Source organism: Dermacentor variabilis, chromosome 2 (genome assembly GCF_050947875.1).
Source record: "Dermacentor variabilis isolate Ectoservices chromosome 2, ASM5094787v1, whole genome shotgun sequence".
Taxonomy (NCBI): Eukaryota; Metazoa; Arthropoda; class Arachnida; order Ixodida; family Ixodidae; genus Dermacentor; species Dermacentor variabilis.
Genome location: NC_134569.1, coordinates 65920076 through 65943655, shown reverse-complemented (window position 1 = coordinate 65943655; position 23580 = coordinate 65920076). Strand labels below are relative to the sequence as shown.

The 23580-nt window shown below is 46.4% G+C and overlaps 1 protein-coding gene across 1 annotated transcript in view; it reads right to left on the bottom strand.

Moving 5' to 3' along the window:
- Positions 1-1098: 1098 nt before the first annotated feature.
- The window catches only part of LOC142572019 (uncharacterized), a 31977-nt gene continuing 9495 nt past the window's right edge, over positions 1099-23580 (bottom strand). The window contains exon 2 of the mRNA XM_075680812.1: positions 1099-1410. The gene's annotated coding sequence lies outside the window, so the exon portion shown is untranslated. The remainder of the gene's footprint in view (positions 1411-23580) is intronic.

The following is a 23580-nucleotide window of genomic DNA, read 5'->3' as shown; positions in this document are numbered from 1 at the left end:
GACAAGGCTAAATATGGCATTGAGCATTCATAATTTCCGAAGCAGTCATGTAACGAGATAATTAATTTTGCGTGATTTAAGGCATCTGTTATATTAAATAGAGAAAAGCTCTACGGCAGGCTTTCACAAAATGTTTGTACTCTCCACTTCAGTGGCGTATGGCGGCCGTTGCTTTACTACTGGCCATATTGTACACAATCGGGCGCCTGTATGCACGTTTTTTGGGGCGACTCGAATGGCATCTGCATCTATTTGGCAAATCGAGCCTCTTCCTCTGATTATTATGCTTTGCTCGCAATGCAACGCACACATCAACTAACCGCTTCACCTACTGCAACTGAGCGTCGTCGTCCAGCGCTGGCATGTCCGTCACATTGTTTGTCTTCAATTTATTGGCTATGGCTAATAAGCTTGCCAAACCTTGTTCTGTCTTATAGTGGCCAGAAATTCTGGAATTAGGAGCTTTATATGCGTGCTATTTCAGCGAAGCGACGCCCCATATTTATATTAAAGTAAATAGATTGACTTTTCAGACATTCTACACATTTCTCACCATTTTTTTTTTTTGCAATCGTCGCCATTGATATCATGACCGAATGACATCAATTTTTCCTGTGTCGCACCACTAGGGGTCGAATGGCATTCGTTGCACGGAATACAACTTGGATCTAATGACATTAAAATGTCCAATGTGACAGGGGTATGCGTGTCGAGTGTGACGTGCGCCGAACAGAGTACCGTTTATTTTGGTGCTGTTATTGTCAGCTCCGGTTACCATGGCTATTATCAGCGAGTAGTGCTCTTAAATGGGCTAGTTCGTTTCGAGATTCTTGATTCTTATTACCGCTGCAATAGAAACGTGTCTTAGCCTGAGGATTGGTGGCACGCATTCCAGGTATTAATGTCGATGTTTCATGGTTCTTGCTTGTGTAACCTTGGGGTAGGTAAATGCCAGCTGTAACCCTGCGTTTGTGGGGTCTTCGTCTCCTCTTTGAGTCCTGTTTTTAACGCGCGGGTATCAATAATAAAGAACAGTCACAGAGAACTATGATTCAATGAAATTACACGGTTGCGCGTCAAGAAAGGCGACAACATCCCTGAAAATCACTCAAGTTTATTTATTTTCTGCAAAGAACCAAACCTTATCAAGGGCCTTCACACGACCTTCTCTCGATTTGCAGAAGCAAAAAAAAACAGAATAAAATGAAAAAAAGACTAGCTCCAGTGAAAGTGGGTAAACTAATACTTTCTATTTACTTTAAATGAAAGCGCACACGCACACAAGCTATTTATTCTCTGTGCACCGTTAAAAATATCAACTTTTCTTGTTTTTGCATAATGGGTGACTTGTAGAGAAGGCCTGGTCGAGATCTTCTTGCCTGGGTCTGCATCACTTGGGATTCTGGATACCTGAAATGGAGAAAGTGAAAAGAGAACGAAACGTTTTTATCTCTGTTCGTAGCATTTCAAAAGTCATTGTTGACATTCATGAAGCATCACACCCAATTTTCCAAGTGACGACTGTTTCCTCAAGTTATGATAACGAATCATGCGTATAAAATGGTCTACTTTAGATGGCATAAGTTTTGTGCGCAAACTTCATAAATGTATACTTGTAAACGAAGACACCTTGAGAAGTTCTGTTGAAAAGCGTGCTCGTATGGTCCAGCTGTGCCCTGTTTGATACTTTGTGAGTGCATCTCCTCGATGTTTGCAGTTTTCAGTCTAATGTTTCTTTTCTGGGTTGTCTAATCGCGAATTGATTTGCAGTTTGTTGATTTTATTTTACGATATATTTATATTTCTTGCGGTGTCTCTCAGTACTTACGAACAGTCTATGTGAGGATCACATTCGTCGTGCAAATGAACACGATCTCATCACCAGTCTACAGACACGGTGGTGTACTCTATCATCGCCGAAGCGAACTCACCTATATATGTACTAACACGGAGAATCTTTCACACTGGCGAACGCACGCGTAAGATTCGGTTATTATCGTCGTGCCCAAGCTCATCCTGTTAAAATAAGTTATGCATTGTAATTTGAACGCACATGGTAATGTTGCTTAGCCTAAAGGCACGAACGCGGTAAACCTAAGGAAGAAGTTGCCAAGAGACTACATTTGGAAGTGAATTCAGGCAAGTGGCAAAATAAACACGGCAGAAAAAAAAACTAATAACCCGAAACGCGAACACTAAACAACAAGTAAACCGAATAAAGAAAACACGAAATTTGGATTGAAGCAGTGCACCCTGACAGATTACATCATGCAGGTAATAAAATAATTTTCAGAAATTATGGCACTGAATCGTTTCAAGGGGGACCCACATGTTAATGCAAGCATAAAACATAGAGAAAATCTGACAAACAAGCATTTTAGTTATCATTATTATCCTAATTACTACTTGCTAACATGTGACGTACTCATAATATAAAATTAAGCAGTGGGAACGCACGTTTATATGCATAGAAAGAGTAGTGAATAAGTTTAATGGTGTAAAAATTTTGCCTGCTGCACTGATCTTAAAGACAGGCATGACCATAAACGCCCAATGTGTTACTCGCAATAATGGGTGCGAAAAGCCGGGAATCGTGACCTATCGCAGGTGCATGCTACTGACTTAGCCCAATCGCGTGAGAACTTTCGCCCACTATGACCGATGGAGGGAAAGGTTGAACGTAGCTTTAAAAAAAACGAAAAAAAAAAAGAAACGATGGAAGCAAACTTGAAGGTTTCGTTTCAAACTCTTACTTTCAGGTTGGCCAGCAATCTGGGAAATGAATTTGAGAGGGTGACCATAATTCAAATAAGTAAGAAGGAGGGGAGGGAGGGGGGGGGGCATAATAATGTGCGCGCCTGCAAATCTCAGGCCAATATAGGAGGCGAGCGCTAAATCCAAGCTCAAATACGGCGAATGTTTGTTCATCCGGAAACTGTAATGAAAGATTCACAGAAAGGTCACAAATGAAAAGAAAGAGGAGGGAGTATCTTAAGAATCCAGGCGTGAACCAGGGAGTTGTTTTCGGAAAGTACGACGCTCCTGAGGAGAAATCTATTGTCCTGGAAAACCTTAAGCAACCCGACCGCGTCAACACAAATCACCTTAGGAACAAAAACCCCGTTGTCATACCAAGTAGAGGCAAAGAGTGGGGCGAGGGCGGAGAGCTTAGAGCAACAAAATGTATAACAAACATCTGAGAGTTCACTAATCCGAGCACATAAATCCCGCTTCAAATGGAACTCAAACACAGGCACACCAGGCCGCCAAAGGAGCAAGCGAGATAACGACAAGGAGAGATCACGCAGCGGCAACACGAGGCGGAGTTTTCGGCGAACCCGGTTTCTCTGTTCAAACAATGAGACCCGTAGATGACACACGTTTGCCTTTACAAGACAATGCACCGCCGTCGCGAAACGACAATGGAGGCGTTTGTCAAAGTGTGTGAGGGAACGTTCGATGTATATGTATGGCGCCGTTCAAGCTTGGTTCCGAATCCTGAAATGTATTCTACGTACAAAACGCCGAGAACAAATGGGAACGTACTACTATATACATACGCCGTACATCTACTGTCTTCTGCAGTGAGACCCTCGCTTCAAATGGTTGATGTGTCTCTCTATGAAACGCAGCCAAAACTGTAAAAACATGCAGCACTGCGAAAGCTACAACACCAACCAGTGACAGTAGGTTTTGCAAAAGGATCTATTTAGATGATCTTCAGAACGATTAAGTGGTTGTACGTATGCTTACCTTTAAAGAATACAGCCGTGTACAGGTAATGTCTCATTGCTTATGCGCGCAAACACCTTAACAATGCACCGCCGTCGCGAAACGACAATGGAGGCGTTTGTCAAAGTGTGTGAGGGAACGTTCGATGTATATGTATGGCGCCGTTCGAGCTTGGTTCTGGATCCTGAAATGTATTCTACGTACAAAACGCCGAGAACAAATGGGAACGTAATGCTATATACATACGCCGTAAATCTGCTGTCTTCTGCAGTGACACCCTCGCTTCAAATGGTTGACGTGTCTCTCTATGAAACGCAGCCAAAACTTTAAAAGCATGCAGCACTGCGAAAGCTACAACACCAACCAGTGACAGTAGGTTTTGCAAAAGGATCTATTTAGATGAGAGAGAGCAAATGATAACTGAAAGGTAGGGAGGTTAACCAGGACTGAGCCCGGTTGGCTACCCTACACTGGGGAAAGGGAAACGGGGACGGAAAGATTAAAGAAACAAGAGAAAGTCCACCGGGGATATCGTTCAGTCACTACAGCCGTCTACAGGTAATGTCTCATTGCTTATGCGCGCAAACACCTTAGAGACGGTAGAGTGATAGCCTTATAGCACTTGAAAACGCTACTGGCTAAATGACCTCTACAAATTATTTGCCGCTAAAAAATAAAACGAGAGGGAGCAAATACAGTCTGGTAGAAGATATTTATGGACGTCATGGCGCTTAGTGTCTGACTGTTGCCCTTGTATTCTCCAATCACGCTAGCCAAGGAAACCACGTTACAGACGAAAAATTTTGACTCGAATGCCTCGTAAACGTCGTTCTTGAGCGGCTGCTGCAAGTGTTGCTATACCAGGTCGCTGTAGGAATTTGAAGTGCGACAGTGCCAGGTTACAGTGTGTGTATGTGTGTGTGCTTTTTTTTTTTTTTTTTTTTACGAAGCGCGTGGCCAATGCCGAAGGGATTCCGAGGAATTCAGTGTTCCCTTCATTCTCGGCCCAGCGATATATAGGCGAAAAGACTCACGCGTCAAAGCGGAGCGTGACAGCACACGACGCGACGCATATCTGAACGGCGATTTATCGAGCGTGCGTCCCCGCACTGTCCTCTTCAGTAAAGGCGCGTTAGATCCTCGCAGTCTGCAGCATCTCAGGAATTTGTTTCGGTGCGGCGCGTTCGGAGTAAGATATGGCGCGTTCAGAGGGAAGCATCGGAGGCGGCGGCAACGGCGACGGGTCCTTTCTCATACATAACGGAACGCCAGCCAACGCGCCGGTTGCGTGTATCGGGGCAGCAGTGGGGAAGCGCGCCGCATCTATCAAAGTTCGCGGATATACCCCGCTGCAAGTCGCGCAGGGAAAACAGTCAGGCTAGCCAGAGCCACGGCGGCATGCGGAGGCTCTGGCGCTCACCGCGTGCATGCGAGGGCTGGCTCGTCCGTCGTCGGTCGTGCAAAATGCGAACGAGCATTCGTTCGACGGGGCGACTGCGAGCGCACGTCACATGTCGTGCGCGGCGTAGAGCCTTCTTTCCTGCACTCGGGCGACGGCAAGGCCTTTGTTTACGCTTCCGCTCACCGAGGGATTCGGGGGGCACCGTTGCCAGTGCCGCCAATGATATGCGCGGGCATTCACCGTTAAGGATGTTATGTTATTGATTTGCTCGTGCTGGTTCTGGCGCAAGAGCAGGGCGTCAGTTGGTTGTTGGTCAAAAACCAATGTGCCTTTCTTTCTCTTTTTCTTCTTGCAGTTTCGGAACGAAGGCTCGGCATCCGCATAAAGTCCGCGAAAATCAATACCTAGGACGCCGTTTTCAATAGCAACAAGGCAATGAATATATTCGATTACTTCTTGCAGGAAGCTATTTGTTTATTGGCGTGCAGGATTTCAATACTTCGCCACTTATCAAGTTCTCAGTGCACGCGGAGGCGATGCACGCTGCAGATGCACGCGAACAGAACTATTCGTTCGCGTGCATTCAAAGTATAGCGAATGATGACGAGGCAGACTGTCTTTCGTGTATGTCCGCATTCGCACTACCGTATTGGGTCGAGGAGCTGAGCGTTTATAAGAGAAAGACATCTGCTCTCCCTCTGTAGCGCTATCACTGAATATTAAGAGGTATATGAAGCAAGATACTCTACAAAAAAATATGAAAGGCCACAACCCCTTCAGATAAAAGCAAAAAGAAAAAAGAAACGTGTGTGTGTTTCATAGTAGTGTAGTTCCTATAAATACAGAAGCTCCAGTCGACGAGACAAAGACTGCGATAAGTCCAGAAGAACATTATACTAGCCGAAAACGGGCGGGCATGCTTCAAAGCGCACAAAAGCCAAATTCTCACAGTCATGCGGTTCTGCAAGATTGAAAAGACAGAAAATGGAGAATAACCAGCTCGGAAATCTCGAAAGACGGTAGGAATCATATACTCGCGCGCTTCCCCTGATTACTGCCATTTGATTTCCCCTTCATTTTTGGCGGTTCTTTCATATTTGGTGTCTGCTTCTGGGCACGTACGCTGGTAACCAAGGTAATCGCAGCACAGCGCATGACGCTTTGTTTTCAGATCCACGCAGTTTCGCAACTAGTCCATCTTGGATTCTGCGGCTCCTTTGTAGCCCCCGGCTGTCTCAATGCTGTTTCCCCTTGCTGAAACCCGCTCCTAGTTATTCGTTTTCCTTTCTGTCTCCGCCACCGATTTCTTGATCATCTCTGGCCCGTCTGTGCACGCGCGCACACACACGGACCGTTGTGCGTGCGCGCGCGCGCGTGTGTGTGTGTGTGTGTGTGTGTGTGTGTGTGTGTGTGTGTGTGTGTGTGTGTGCGTGTGTGTGTGTGTGTGTGTGTGTGTGTGTGTGTGTGTGTGTGTGTGTGTGTGTGTGTGTGTGTGTGTGTGTGTGTGTGTGTGTGTGTGTGTGTGTGTGTGTGTGTGTGTGTGTGTGTGTGTGTGTGTGTGTGTGTGTGTGTGTGTGTGTGTGTGTGTGTGTGTGTGTGTGTGTGTGTGTGTGTGTGTGTGTGTGTGTGTGTGTGTGTGTGTGTGTGTGTGTGTGTGTGTGTGTGTGTGTGTGTGTGTGTGTGTGTGTGTGTGTGTGTGTGTGTGTGTGTGTGTGTGTGTGTGTGTGTGTGTGTGTGTGTGTGTGTGTGTGTGTGTGTGTGTGTGTGTGTGTGTGTGTGTGTGTGTGTGTGTGTGTGTGTGTGTGTGTGTGTGTGTGTGTGTGTGTGTGTGTGTGTGTGTGTGTGTGTGTGTGTGTGTGTGTGTGTGTGTGTGTGTGTGTGTGTGTGTGTGTGTGTGTGTGTGTGTGTGTGTGTGTGTGTGTGTGTGTGTGTGTGTGTGTGTGTGTGTGTGTGTGTGTGTGTGTGTGTGTGTGTGTGTGTGTGTGTGTGTGTTTGCGCGCGTGCTTGTGAGTGCACTGCAGCCCTGCCGGGAGAGATTGGAGCCTGCCGTGCTACGGCTGTTCGTTTTAGTCGGTTGCAACAAGGGGCGAAAGGCGGGATAGGGAGGTGGGGGGGGAGGTCATGACAGAGCGTCTCCGCGCGTGCCGAGGCTGGAGCAGTTTCTCACCGCTTTTGACGGGACCTCGTGCGTCTACAGAGAAGCGCTCCCTGGATTCACCCTCCATACCCCTCACCCTCATTTTGCTTCTATCGGCGAGTAATAACTCTCGTCTTCATCTTGAAACCTTACCTTTCTTTTATTTATTTTTTGTCGCTTTGAGCCTGAAAAGGCCTTTCATTATTACGAGCTATACTGCATTGCTTCATTCCCCGTTACCTTTGCATGGTTGCACAGAAGCCTGTTTATACTCTTACACTCGTCAGTTTCACTAAGTAGAGCATTTTCATAAAAAAGAAATCGCAGTTTCACCCGTAACGCGAAGCACCAATTGCGATAGCAAATTATTAGATACTTATGCGAAGTTTTATCGACAGTGCAAACTTGTAAGTACTTGCTTACTTACTATACTAACAAGCATGGTGTCACGCGCGCACAAGCGAAAATGAACACATCTCCCTCGATGATTGCGGAAACTCGCTGTCAAAACACGCGAGGAAGCGCGGTACAGCAGCGAGCGAATTAACCTTTGTGCTGCCACTCGCTTCAACGCGAACTAAAGAGCAAAAACACAGCGCACGCAAAGCCATCAGCCCTCGGCGCACTGTGTCCTGTGCGAAGAGGAAGTGTGACAAAAGACGGCGCGCTTCCTCCCGGCTTTCCTACCTTGCTCGCGCGAGATTGAAGTGCCATTGTCGGCTCCCCCTCGCAAGTTTTTACTCCGCGGTGACGATGTTATCGCCCTTGGACTTTATACGGAATATCATGGCGAAGACGGTAGAAATGCGCCTCCTGGAGTGTCCATATAGTTGCTTTCGCAATAAAATGTTCGTAAGTGGAACCTTACGAATAAGTTCGAAACGCAAATGGGCCTGTAGAAGCGCGCGGTGTGTATGGCGGACTGTTTTATGTAGTAAGTGTTCGCGCTCCACGCTGTGGTGGATGTGAAAAATAACTAAAGAAAAGACATGCGCGAATAATTCTTAAGATGTTTGTTTAACACGTGTGTCTTTGTGCCGAAAATAGTCGTAGCTTTGTCATTAATCTCGAGCCGCACATTCCAGCTAATTCAATTAGTCCGATTAATCCTGAGCTGTCGAGTCAGGTCGATTGGGTCGGTCATCCACTCAAAGGCAATACTCCTCTTTTCATCGATCTTCTCGCACTTTCTCGTCAGCGTTAATGGTTTAAACACACAACGCAACAGGACCAGAATTGTATAAAATATTTGTGCGCACTATTTGTCTGAAGTGAACGCGTCTCCCTCCGTACAGATGTTCGATAGAGTGCTATAATAATATGATGTTGGAACAAGTACACTTCAAACAAAGAAGTTAGAAGCATGACGCACAACGAATCCCCGTTCAGACTGAGAGGCATAGTGCAAAATGAAAGCGGTGTAATGCTTTTTGTGACAAAGTTTCTTCGTTCCTTTATTCTAAAGGTAAAAAAAAGTACGGATCCGTATCAACAGAGGAAGCACGCTTTTTTATTACTTATGTTATATACACTGATGGCTGATTTCTATTTGCTTAGTACCGGCACGGGGCCTGACTTTTTTAATGAAACCATCTTAGCAACTTATTCTGAACTACTGCGATAGGAATCGACACTGCGAAATGAAGAAGTTATTTTGTACCAACAAAATAACTTCTTCATTTAGTTGGCAAGAAAGCGCTTTGTAAGGGAATGTATTTTTTATGGGTACATGAAAAAAACATAGTTACTTTCCGCCTTATCATTTACTAGAAAACATTGAAACGCCATGAAACGCTTTTGACAGAATCATCTGATATTTTACGATGCTTCCGGCTCTGCTAAATCTGTAGTATCGGTTTGGTGAGATGTTTTTTTTTTTTTTACGTAAGCTAAGCCCCCGCGAATTTTTCGAGGTAGTCAGGCCACACCGCGCATGTAGTCTCTATGTAATTAAGGTTTGCGGGAAGCTCAGATTAACGAGAAGATTGCCAGAGAGAATGTGTCTTCGAGAAAGAGCGTCTCTTCCAAACCATCAAATCTCAATGCAGTCTCACGTCTATGGGAAAGGCTCGACGAACCTTTTCGTCAGACTACTGTGTTTGTTTCCTTGTGTGTGCACTTTCGAGGAGATAACAAGCCACGGCATGTTTGCGGACATGCAGTTCGTATTATCGAGGGTGCACTCTGTACCGAAGACCGCACAGTGAAGGCTTGAGCAACTAGGGCTGGGCTTCAGTTTCTGTAACTAACGTTATCTCGACAGTAGCTTTCGCTCTAAATTGTAAATCGCGTGAAGCACAGAAAACTGCAAAATAGAAGAAAAGACACGACCGAATGAGACGAATGAATCATTCAGCCAGCGCAACGAGGGAACGGCGTATAAAAGATTAACTACATGTTGTCCTGTTAAACGAGAATGCATCGGCTCTCGTTAAAAATTTGTATACCGTGTGGCAGAGAGGGGTTTCAATACTTGATGAGCTGCACAGAACAGCACGCGCGAGCTCAGACGCAAAAAAAAAAAGCCCTGACGACGAGACGCGCCCATGTAGGAGTGAATGGCGTGACTCCGTTCATGTGCCTCCTTTTAAGTGTCTTGTTTTAAATTATCGCCTCACGTTCTATAGTGTATACATACATAGCAGAAGCTCCACGTTGTGCATAATTTGGTGATTACTACAGCGAGGTGGTTCGTGCTTTTCTGTGCCTCTTTTTTCGATCCCCTACGGCTTTTCCTCTTAACTATACCATTGTCTTCGCGCGGGAACAATTTGTTTCGGAGCGCGCGGGAGGCAATTTACATATCATAAGTCTACAGGGACGTGCAGCAAGCGTTAAGAAAAAAAAAAAGAAAACGTGACACTCCGGCCTGTCAGGCCTTGAGGCAGTTGCTCGTAGCGCGTTTACTTGTTACCGTTTGGTTGATTACGCTAAGCTCCCCTTGTTACCAAAAGGCTAAGTTTTTTTTTTCTTTATTTGCTCTTTGCTTCTGGTTCCCGGCAGTTCGTCATTTTTCAGCGGCTTAGAGCTCGCACGGAAATTTTTCGACTACGAAGCAGTGATAACGAAACTTAGCCTTTTTTATTTTTTGCTTCTTTTAATTTGTGTTACGATTATTAGTTTTTTGTTAAGAACAGCTGGCTTGGCTTAGTATTAGACACGTTTTCGTGCTGTAGCTAAAAAAAGGAAGACGCACAAGGAAACGTTTCAAGATAATCGATAAAAAATTTCGTGCAACACGGTTGCCGATTTCACTAGAGACCCTTCAGCAGGGGCTGTTGTTAAGACAAAGCATTCGTTTTAGCTCTCGATAAAAGAAAGTGTCAAAGCAAATTAAATTTAATTACTCGTTGGCCCAATGACGTTAATGGAAAGGTGCTTTGATGTTTTTTTTTTCATTAAGTACACTTATTCAACTTGCAGACCACGTATGGGAACCATTTTGACAGCGTGCGACACTTCGGCAAGTCATTCAAGGATAAGAGATACTAATTTGCGGCATTTTCATGTGCCAGTAAACATATCTCGCTCGTGTCTAAAAAGTAAATGAACCTCTCTATCATTGTCGTGCCTGATTTTGTACAACAGATTGAGAATGCTTTAGATTACCTAATCTGATAATTACTCTAGATAGCAGGCAGTCTTTATTTATTTACTTATTTTTGATTGTCACTTTCTATCATCTCATAAGCCGAATGCACTTAAAATTTTGAGAAGCAGGTCATAGGACATGTCTGACGCACATTAATTTGCACATTGCTATAATAGGCAACTTCTGGCTCGATCAACCTCGTGGCGAAGACGGGCACCAGTGAAGTATGATTGATTGCTCTGCAATCGCTCCCTCCAAGTAAACGGGAAGGTCAATTTAAAACGCAAACTTGAAATGTGCTTCAAACATGCAAGCAAGCGAATAGTCAGTGAAGAAATATTTATATGCGAAATACAAACATAACATTCGCTATTACTTTGAGCTTTAAGATAGAGAAGTGTTTATTGCGTTCAAAAGATGCCAACAGTTCCATCTTGCCTTCAACAGCGTTATAAACAATCCATCTTACCGTAATGCTTATCCTAAAATAATATATATATATAAGTAGTAGAGAGCTCCCTTTCTGAGATTAAATAAGAGATTTACAAAAAATAATATTGAGCAGGAAGGAGGCAAGAACAAATACTTTCTTCTTCTAAGAAACACAAGCAACTGACGCAGTGCGTCACAGCATAGCGTAGTATCTGGAGAGCGCATAATGGAACGACGGCTCTATCAAGAGTCATGAGCACTGATGCTTTAAAAACTTGTGAACTTTCTCATGAGGCTCTACAGTAACTTTGCTCGAAGAATAATATACTTAAGAAGACCAACATAAGAACAGTGGTACAATGGAAGAATAACGCCCGAAACCAATAAGAAGCCGAATAGAGAGAGATAGAGGAAAAGCAGGGCCAGCGAGAGCGGCGCTTCTTGTTCTCTACTAGGTGGCGCCAACATCGGGCTCTCTCTCATCGAGATGAGGAGCGCGGCTCGACTGCAGCCAGAAACGGCACGGAGCCAGAAGCGAGCCAGAGAGAAGCAGCTTCCAATTCGTTCGCCTTTCAGCGCCGTAATCTCTGGAGAACACGGCCGGGGACTTCCAAACCCGAATTACTGTCAGTCCCTAATCCTCGCCTCTTCTAGCGTTTTTTTTTTTTCTTCCTTCTGTCAGCACGTTTCTCTCTGCCTGTTTCTTATTTTGCCTATCTCCTTCCCTGCGTTCTTCTGCTTACGAAATGTCGCCGTTCAATTCCTCACCGATCTTTCCGTGTGATGTGTTCGGTTTCTCGCGTTCAGAGCCCTTTTTCTTTCTTTTTGCACCAGGTCTGATCGAACGAGCGCTTCTTTTGCATCTGTGTCATGTCAATCTGATTATTCTCGAGCCTGCTCTTTCATTTTCCTTGCATTCTTTCTTTTCTTCAGCCGCGTGTGTCCGTTTTCCTGGCATTTGTTTTCCTCGCGCGGTACTTGGTAAGTTCATTATTCCTGGATACTTATTGGTGGTGAAAAGTAGCGTTGTTTCGTACACTAAGGTTTATTGTTGGTTCTTCTGCTTTGAAAACAGTAACCACCGGAAAGTGTAGACAGCGCTAGCTTGAGGTTTATTAAGTCCGGCCGAGCTACGGATAAAATTCTCTGCGTGGTGCGCTTGTTATGCCTCCTCCGTTATTTACTAGAAGGTGTACCTCTTCCGATACTATTCCTCCTTCACTTTTTCAGCGTCCTGATCCCTATAAAATGTCTTCAATGCTGATATTTATATTTACTGCCCTTAGTAGGTGTGAATACGTAGCATTGTTTCATTGCTGGCACTTTTAGTAGTAGCAGCTCTCATAGTAGCTACGCAAAGAGCATGTTAGATGCACGACAAAAAAAAAAATCAGGACGCTGAACTATGACAACGCCATCGTTTGCACCGCAGCGAACGAAAGACTTGCTGTCTAGCCATCAATAAGATGACACAAGTACACCTGAGAAAGGTGCAAAATGTTGCTTGTTATCAAGCAGTTCAATGATACGTCCAGAAATTGTCAGCATTCAGCCGTTCCACCTTGTCCCAACGTGTTAGTGTTTTAGTACACACCAGCAAAAACAAGAAACTTATGGAATAACAATGTGACATGGCTGAAAGTTTCTAAAAATTATCTTCAAAAGCTGAACGCCTTGTTTAAATTGTCTGATATTAATAGTCCATTCACGCTATTTGCTGCGCAAGTTGTTATTTCTGAGAACTTTTTGACTTGAAAAACAAACGAATTCGCATTAAAAGGCGACAGTTTTATTGCTCAACTCGAGAATAACTTGTTAAACTGTGTCTCACGGGAAGCCGGAAACCTCGGCTAATTCCGTCAAACACTGACCGCAAGCACTTCACAGGTAGAGCTTCAGCTCCGAGCTAAATGGAGAGAGTCACCGGTTCTTTCGAAGAAAGGGCGAGCGAACGCCTGTCACTGGCAAGCACCGGACCCGTCTCACAGCGCGGGGTCACGGCGGTGGCAATACCTCGACTCATATCATTACCGGGGAGAACAGATCGCGTCGAGCGCGGAGAACATGTCGCTGACGCCTGCGACTGGCACGTGACGCGACAACGTGAGAACATCATTTGCATAATTTGAAACGGGGCCCTGAAAAAGGGCGACGGTGGTAGAGGTGGCATTGAGCAGCGAGGCAGGCAACAATGACCCAAGCCTGGTAGCAGCCTCGAAAGCAGCCGCGGCTTCGGCGCCGTCTGCTGCTCCCTTGTTAGCAGACGACGACGAGGACGACGACGACAGCGGTGGTGCAACGAGGGACGCCGAGATTTTCATCTGCATTGCTCAGCGCGGAAAGAGGTTAAGGCTGTGCGGAGAACGGCGTCTTTAGATGAGGTTCCTACGCGTATATAGATGAGAGTGATGAGCCCGCCTTTTTGCCGTTTAACCGTGTCCTTCCGCGCTCCACTTTTATTCCTTTATTCGCTTATTTTTCTTTGTACCTTTTTAATTTTAATTATTTTATTTTTTTGCGTTGCGGATGTAGGTCTCCATGGGGTTGGCTGGGGGTGATTGGATTTTCCTTCGCTAAACGCGACGAGCGCATTTAAGGGTGTCCTCAAAGAAAAATGAAAACACGGAAACACACACACACAAAAACCGGCTCTACCAGTCGTGTTCCTCTGTCGATATCTACTGTATTCTGTCCACCTAGAATCTTCAGATATTTCTTTCGCGAAGAGAAGGCTATACACGTATTTATTCTTGTGCCTCTTCCTTTGCTCGGAGCAAATGAAACCGCCAATCCGAGAAGAGCACGTTTTCGTGACGAAGAACATGCCCACGTCGTTTCTTTAATGGGATAGACTCCGGAAGACGTGGGAGTCTTGCAGGTTCAAACGCTCAGCGTTTTCTTCTGTTCGTGGAGTGAAGCGAGCTCGCAGGCGCAAAGCTAAGAAGCGACGGCAGAAAAACAGGAAGAAAAATCGAGACAAACGCCTGCCTGCTTTACCAAAAGAAATATATATAGATATACATATATAGGTGAAAGCCGCGAAAGTTAAGAACAGTCGAGAAAAGAAGTTGATCGCCCTGCCAGCCATGTCCAAAATCTTTTCTCCATATCTAGGCGGCCTCACCCGCGGGATAAAAGGGAAACGCTCCGGGCCTCGCCCTAAAAACACAAGAAAATTGCAGGTTTCTGCTTTGTTATCGGGTCGGTTCCGCTGCAGCGCCCTTGATCCCTGTGGCACAGGGTGCATGCGTAGAATTTCAAGCCCACGTGATTGATCGAGAATGGGAGCCTGAAACTCGTGCTTTCTCTATAACGGTCTTAAGAGCGCGCCGCGGGTAAAGGTTGACTGCTGACGTTTCTGTGCTGCTGGTTCGCTTTCATTGTTCTCTTCTTTGCGCCACCCGTTCCTCAACCTCCTCGTGGTTTTCTCTTGGACCTGTCGTTTTTGGCGCACTCCCTTCGAAAAGCGATGCCGTTCACACCCATCCTTTCAGGCATAGCACTAACTATACAGAGCTGAAGCTCGGCGCCTTACACCTCTAAGACGCAGTTAAGAAAACGTAGCCGTGTAAAAGTGCCGAGACAACGCGCATAGCTAGGTTTTGTCAAGCCTACGAAAACACCCATCTAATGCCTGTTTTGCCTTCATAAATTGTGCTAGACGCTCTGTCCAAGGTCAAATTCAAATATGGAACAACACTTGATGCGCCCGCGCGAAGCAATCTGCAAACACCATTACTTTTGTGAGAAGCCCCAAAGATGGATAACGCATTAGCTTATACTGAAATTTGAAGCTTGGCCGCCAGCTTACGTCACCAAACCAACTTCTCCAACCATCCACAGCGGTAAGGAGTCAAGACCACATTTTCTTTTGGAAAAGCGCTAGCAAAGGACTAGGAATAGAATAAAAAGAAGACGAAAACAAGAACGACAGTCCGCAAGCTAACAAACACCACTCGAAGAAGGTCAAACAAACACTGTAACGGGACCAACGCGCAGGCTTGTTTACATTCGAGTTTTCGCTAAAGCGCGACCAAGCGGCGTTCGGCTTGAAGCGGAATGGGCTCGCGCTATCATAAAACGGGATCTCCTCGATGCGCCCGGAAAGCCTGTCCCAGAAAGCGCCAGCGAGGACAGCTCTGAGTCATCCTCTCCCCAGCCTTGGCTGGAAAGCCCTCGGGCGTTTTAGTGGCCGGTCGGATCAGAGGTGCTAATCCGGCACCAGGGCGCAGTCATCTTGGCGTGCCCAGATGCTCTGGCGCGGGGCTTTGCTTGGCCAGTAAGCTCGGACGCTGCTGGTCGCTGCCGGTCGCTGCCTGCGCCGCCGCTTTGTCCAGGTCTCTTCGCGGACATTTTCAATTTGGATGCACTCGGATCTCGTTCCTGCCTCAGAAGGGCTGCGGATCCCTGAAGGGTTTCGTAAGAGCTTTTGCGAAACGCCGTTGGAATCGGATGTCACCCATCTGCAGGCACACTATAGAAAATTGCACCACGAGGGGAGGGCTTCTTGCGATCCGCGCGTTTGACTCGGCTTCCACCGAGTATGTTATTCAGAAAACTACCCGAAGGAATTGAACGCAACGTCAGTCGCAGGTAACAATAGTTTACATCCGCTTGCTTTAATATTCTGTCATTTTCCATATGTATGCGTAAGCACTCAGTACAATTTTGTTTAGGTGCGTCTGTCATACCTGGATCAAATACTCACGCAGGTTTTTTCTTTCCTTTTTATCTCCACGTACCTTTTCGTACATGGCACTAACAGAAGAGAGAGAGAGAGAAATTTATTTACAGAAAGGCAGAGAGGTCGGCCTGAGCTACAACTTGCTCTGGCCTGCTACTCTACAATGGGGAAAAGAGACGGGGAGGGAAAGGGCTGATGAATGATGATGATGGTATAAGGAAGAGATGCGTATATACAAATTCAGAGAGTTGTAACATCTCTAAAGTCGTGCGTCCAGCGCAGTGGCTTGGAGAAAAGCTATATAGCGGCACTCGTTACCAGGGCTGCGCTGTTTGCATTAGGGCAAGGACCTATAAACGAAACTCGGCTTATAGCGGCCTCTTATGGATCTTTGCAATGGAAGCGACCAGTTGATGTCGTTCTTGCGCGTACGTGGGACACACGCAAAATACGTGTTCAAGTGTTTCTGGCACCTCACAGTATTCACAGTTTGGGCTAGTATCACTGGCACCTATCATATGTGTATAACGGTTGGTGAATGCGACACCAAGGCGAATCCGGTGCACCATGCTCGTGTGACTTCTTTTAAACTTGTGAGGCATACGGAATTTCATTTCTTGGTCTCATTTGTGTACTCGCTTGTGTCGTCGATCTGGTTGGGTCCAGTGTTCCAACGTAGAGCTGCGTTTTACGCGACGAAGTAGGACGTCTGCGTCTATTCGTGAGAACGGATTGCGTACTTCAGAAGCATTATCTAAAGCAGTTTTCGTTTCAGCGTCTGCCTGTTCGTGCTCGATCATGCCACAGCGGGAAGGTATCCACTGAAAGGTAACATTGTGGCCATTTCTAGTTGCGTGGTTGAGATGCTCTGTAATTTCTATAGCCACGTAATAATATGGGCCCCGTCTGAGGACACAGTCTATTGTTTGAAGAGCTGGCTTGCAATCGCAGAATATCGTCCACGCGTGAGCAGGCTCCTCGGAGAGAAATCGAAGTGCCTCCCGGATAGAAACAAGTTCTGCTGCAGTTGATGTTGAGCTATGGTCTAGTTTAAAGCGCCGAGCGATTATCATATGTGGAATTACGAAGGCTGCAGTGGAGGCGTATGGTGTGACAGAGCCATCGGTATACACGTGTACAGTATCTCCGTACTCTGCAGAAATGTGCAGCAGGATTTGACTGAGGCCAATAGATGCAATGGGTGACTTTTTAGTAATTTCAGGGTTCTGCAATGTACCGAAAGGTTTAGGCAGACCCCACGGGGGTATGCTCGGAATGCAGGCGGGAGAAAATATTGGCGGCAGAACACTCTGATGACGCGATATAGTTCTTGAAAAGCTAGAACCTGGTTAGGTGGCAGGGAGCGATGATAGAGGATGGTGCCTGTGTCGGGTCAACACGCAAAGGTACATTCTAAGAGGCTCGCAGAGCAAGTATACCCCAATAGGACAAGGACGAGCTTCCGCTATTGTTCCAATGGCTCACGTGCATCGTGGGAGGGCCAAACATGTGCGCAATGCTTGAGCTTCAATGCTCTCCAGCGCGGGCACACAGCAAAGTCCCATGCTTAAAAGCGCCGGCATGCTGTACCGTATATATCCTACGATTAGTGCTTGGTACAATTGGAGTAATGACGACTCCGAGGATTGCATAATGGAGTACATTGTCGCATGCACCCTTAATGTCCAGATAAACAGTTCCAACCTCCCTGCCTTTCTCTCATTTGCATCTCTCTCTCTCCCAACTAACCTACAGCGACTTATTTCCTGTTCAACAGTGTAGACCAAGTCAACAACACCGTCAATGGAAGAACGGCCTCTTCAAAATCCGTCCATAAAATCAGGAAAGCAATTATTTCTCTCTAGAAACCATTCCAGCCTTGACAAGGCCGTTCTTTTCATTACTTTGCCGATGCGGCTGGCTGTGGCGATCTGTCTGTAAGATGAAAGCTCGTTAGGGCCCTTCCCCAGTTTAAGCAGCTCTACAACCCGTCTGCGTTACCGACTATCTGGAATATATCCCGTCTCCCACGTCCTATTACAAAAAGATAGAAGAAGACGTTGTGATTCTGTGCCGAGGTGGCAGAGTGCAGCTTACGTGATTCCGTCTGGTTCTGGTTTCGATGAGCGTCGAGAAACCGAAATTGCAACGTCAAGCTGTTGCATCGTAAAAGGTACTTCGAGTCGCTCATCAGTTGACGGGGCGCAATGGTGACAAGGGATGAAGGCACTGCATTAGATGCATCCACAATGAGTTTACCGTAGTCCTCTGCTACCTCCAATTCGGTCCGGCCTTGATGTAGAGCTACCGCACGGAATGGGTGTCTCTCGAACAGTCGCTGAACTCAACGACATGTTCTTCGACATCTGGAAAAGCTTGACAGACAGCGCTGGAGGAGATTCTGTGGATCCCTATATCCAAGACAGCCTCTATTGAAGATCTGGCGGGTCATACGAAGTCTCCAGGCAACTCTGCGACTCTAACAGAAGCAATTGATCAGCCGCTGTTCGCCGTACGTCCAATCCGCCTACTTCTAGCTTTCTCAGTATTAGGCAGTCATCTGCGTGTGGTTGCATTGACACTGCTGCTTCCTTTACCTTTTAATGCCCCCTTTTCTCCCGTTTCCTGTGCAGAGCGGCAAACCGGATATTACCGTCTAGTTAACGTCCATCTCTGGCATCGCTGGCATTAAGATGTCGCAACATTATGCATTGACCGGATTCATCATCTGTTTTCTTGCTAGTGGAAGAAATGTGTTCACGTATTCACCACTGTACTACCACTCGTTTTGTATGGCTTGACTGGCACGGACCAAGTCAATCTTTCTTGGGCTCGTTTTTCCGCGCTTCAAACTTCTGAGAGATGTTAAAGCATAATAGAATTGAATCTCTTAGATGTCAATCAGCGATTCTTTTCCGTAATTTGTCAATAACCTCAGCAATCTTTAAATAATCTACCTTCTCTCTCGAGACCGATATATTAGCATGCACAGGGTGTTTCAGCTAGCTTTAGCTTGAGTTAAAAAATATACCGATGCACTCTAAGAAGACGCGACTAAATGCAGGTTGCTCACTTTTGTAGATAGTGCGTTATACTATCTTTTTTCATTTTGCTTAATTAGATAATTAGTCAAAATTGATTAACCAACTTCTGAAACAACGAAGTTAGGCAAAAAGTTTCAATAAGATGTAGAGCGCTTGGCAAAACGTCCGATTAGACAGTTTCTAACTCTCTATCTGTTAAGTATTAGTGCTTTTTAGCTCACTGTGGATGTCCGCGAAATATTAAAAAAAATGCCACGTGACATACCCGCTTGCGCGCCGTGATTGCAGCGCCCCCAAACTGTCCTCGTACAAACGAACATAGCATCTAGCAGGGCGTGCTGCCGCTTAAAAGACGACGGGGCAGTGACGAAGGCGTTGGCGGTGCGATTGACGCCAGCGATGTGCTTCCCTCACGGCGGTTCATAATAGCGATGAGCAGACGTAGCGGCAGCGCACCCAGCTAAATGGTATGTACGTTCGTGCGCGGAATGCTTAGGAGCAGTGCAATCACTACGCGCATACGGGCATATCACGTGATGTTCTTCTTCTTTTTTTTTTGTATTTCGCGGGCATCCGCAGTAAGCTAAAAAACAGTAATACTTAATAGATAGAAAGACGGAAATTGTTTAGTCGGACGTTACACAAGCCGCTCTGCAACTTTCGCATTGGAATTCATTTCCCTAGCATCGTTGGACGGAAGTTGGTTAATTAATATTGACTTATTATCTAATTAGACAATATACAAAAAATAGCGTGACAAACTACATATAAAAGTGAGCAACATGCATTTGGTCTGTCGTCTTAGAGTGCATTGGCATATTTTTAAACTCTGGCTAAAGTTAGCTGAAACACGCTAGAATATTTCGCCTGACAGTTGACCAAAATTTCGCTGTCTTTCTCCGATGACAACGATTGCTAAAAAATGCCAGTTTCACCTAGAGGCATGTAGTGACAGCGACAACAAAGTATAGAGTTACGCTTGGTTTCCTAGGATGGTGTTTCAACTATTCGCCTAGCGCTATAAGTTAGCGCGACGCAGCAAGCAAGGTAATTCTGGGTAGTAGAAACAACGCCCAGGCATACCAGGCGCCTCACAATGCTAGCGCGAAAAGGAGCGTAGCATCTGGATGGTGCACGAAAGGAGGCCGACAGGAAACAGTAGGCGTTAATCAGCGCCTAGTGAAATATTAGATAACGTTAGCTTGGCGTTTACTGTCCATTCCACTCAGAGAAGTACATACACAGTGAAGCTCCAGAGGAACGCTAGTGGGTTTATAGCGGCGCGCGCACAGCACATGCCAGCAGTAGACAGCAGAATGAGGCCCTGGCTCCGGAAGCACCGCCAGCGAGGCGATTGAGCGAATCGTTCAAGGTGCGTCAACTTTGATTGGTCGTTGTTGCAGCCAAACACACTCCGCGTCTCTGGAAGCCCTCTATCCCTCCGCGCTCGTGAAGCGCATGCGTCGTCGAGCGCAGCAGCGCGACAACGGCGGCGGTGGGGATGGCGTTTTAGTACCCAGAGAGTCCGTATAGTTACTATTTAGAGATTTAGAAGTTTAGAGATCTAAATATAGACATAGAGATATAGTGCCCAGAGACAAGTGCTGTGCAGAGTACTGGACCAGTTAGAAAATCGTCCACTATCAGAACTCGAAGCTTTAGGTCAATACTCCCACAGAACATCCGCGCTGAAGGCCTTACTCGCGTTATTAAGGTTCCTGCGGTCTACGGGGCTTCACGATAGACTTTAAGAACACCACCCCCTACCGCTCTGTAGTGTACGCGTTTTTGTTCGTGCTCGTCTCTATTTCTCTCTACCTCCCCGTTCCGCTCTCTTTCTCTTTTTATCCCCTTTCACCCTTCCTCCCATGCAGGGGAGCCAACCGCAACTGACTCTGGTTAACCTCCCTGCCTTTCTATGCATCCTTTTCTCTCTCTCTAGAGATCTAAATAACGCCAACTTGCTCACGTCATATGGTTGGGAGTTTGATAGATTGTAGTTAAGGCGTACGACAGAAGTAAGCGCGTTGGACCTTCAAGCTTCTGCTAACATAATACACATGCTGAGCCACGGCCGCGCTTAAACGCAGCAGTGCGAGCCCGGCCGTGGCTCAGCATGCAAGCAAATCAAGGCAAGATAGTAGTAGACGGTGCCCGGTCTTTCGTCGCACATTTCGCAGTGCACCTTCGCGAAGAGTGCGCCCCGAGACCGTCCTCAGCCACGGCGATGTTCATGGGGAACGCTTCAAGGGAAACAAGTCGTGGTGCCTGCTTTTGTTCAAACGCAGTCTTTCAGATCCCACAGGGAAAATGGAGCGATTGTCCAAGCGTCGCGAATATCAGGGTGGCGACCTATCTCGACCTAACTAACCCTAACAAAAGCAACCGATCTTGATCAGTTGCCAAGGTACTTCGTAGTAGGTGTTGCTCTGAATACGTCACAACTTCAGAGTCCTGTTTCACTCCGCTTGCGTGTTCGAGCAGCGAATATCCATGTAGCTTTGGCAGCACAGAGCCATGCGCGTACGGCGCGGATGGACGCGCCACTGATGGCCTCCTTGCGCAGAACACTCGTGAAAGGAGCCAGCCGCGCGCCGTAGTTTGCTGCGTCGTTGACCATGCTTCTCTGTCTTATTCACGTTTTCAGAGCAAAATGAGCAACATCCTTCGCATGTGTGAAGACGAAGGTGGCCACAGCTTCAAACAATGTCTAAGAAGAATTATTTCACGGTGGGGGGGGGGCTCAAATACCGGCGAAAGCGCGCCGGCGATACCGTTCTAACAATTCCCCGCGAAGTCTCATCAGCGGGAGCAACGGTAGCAATGGACCACCGCCGTTCGATGGGAAATATCTTGTTCTCATCCTTTCCTTTGTCGTGTCGGTATTTTTTGCACTCGATCATATTTAGACAGGTCAGCAGCGAAGTTCGTCTGTAGTGCAGCATGCGGTTTAAGGGCCTTTCGCTAAAGTTCTGAATGCCGTTTGCAGCTTCTACTGTTTGCCGCTTCTTTACCGCGTTGCGCAAGCTAGGCAGCAGGAATGCACGAGCGCATTGTGTCGTATGTTAAAGCTAATCTAGCTTGCAAGAACTGAAATTGTTGGTTTTATGCGGCCCGGTAAGTCCTCGCACCAGCTGTCACGCACTTCATGTTTTTACACATATCTTATGCGTGGCTTCGTGCATGTTGAACTGTTGCTAGTTGCCTCATGCACAACTCTTGCTGATTTTTTCGAGGCGCGTGGTTTTCACCCTACGTCGTTTGTAGAGGGTCTAAATCACGTTGTGTCTTGTCGGAATGATACCAAGCAAGTGCTTCTTTAACAGCTTTATTCTTTTTGCCCGAGGGAATTTTAGATATTGTTGTTTTTGGGAAATATGTTTAGAAGACAGGGCGAGAATTGCTGTTGCTGCATATAGTATTTTTGTTCCATTTTCGCTGAAAAGTTCGCGTCACGTTTGGGAAGTCATCATACCTCAATGCTGTCTGAGCAGACTTACCACGCCGAATGATTTGTTTGTTTCGTAACGTACTCCCTGTTTTTATGTGAATTTTATACTCAACTGAATTCCTTCTTAATGTGCTTACGCCGCAGAGGACTAAACCCGGCCTTGCCGCCAGCACTCATCTACTTTCACTGGCATTGCTCTGCCTTTAAATATATCATGTCGCATCTCTCTCTTGTAACATTAAAGAAAGTACTGAAATTCTGGTCAGACTTTAGCTTTCTACGTTTCCAAACAGCTCCCTTGGGGAACCTAAAATTGCAAAAACTGCAGCGGGAATGGCAGTTAATCGGCGTGTGCAGCAGAATTGCAACGGCGGTACAGCGCTAACTCGCGCTCTTATTAACACGCGCGTTTGGTGACTTCGTTGACTAGTAAACGGGTTTCCATATAAATTCACGATTACTCTTCTTGAGGCGACTTTGACAGAACTAATTCGGCGACATCACATGTATTCATCGGCAGAACGATCACAACGGCATACGCAGACATCACACCATGCGGATTTGCCTGAGATAAAGGTCTGCATTAACGACGGGTGATTATTATTGATGTACAGAAGCAGCGTCACGGCAAGGGTAGAATTCAAAAGAAGAACGATCTAGGCATCGCATTACTCAACAAAATTTTGCGGGTAGTTAACATCAGCTCCATTTCATGTAAATGGGGTTCATGGTGTTTGTCTGCGGGAAGCACCTGGCACGTATGTGGACCGGGTTGTCCCAAACACCGGTAACATCGTCTTCATACCCACTCCCACAGAGGCCAGCGCCTTTCCTACAGCTGTCACCGCAGAAGAAGCAGTCTGGCACCCGAACAAAGGAGAAACCATAGCCGCGAACTTCAGCCATCCATGCTGCGTAGCGTTGTCGTCTGCTACTGTTCCCGTGCGTACTGTTGGAAGCGCCCGCTAGGTGGCTATCAGTGGCGCCTCTATAGGCGGTGAATTACGCGCATACTAACCAGTGGTTATTGCTTATTACTGCGTAGCATTATATGGTTAGGCGGTCGAAAATTTCATGTGAAGCCATAAAACGGCTTTCCTAATACA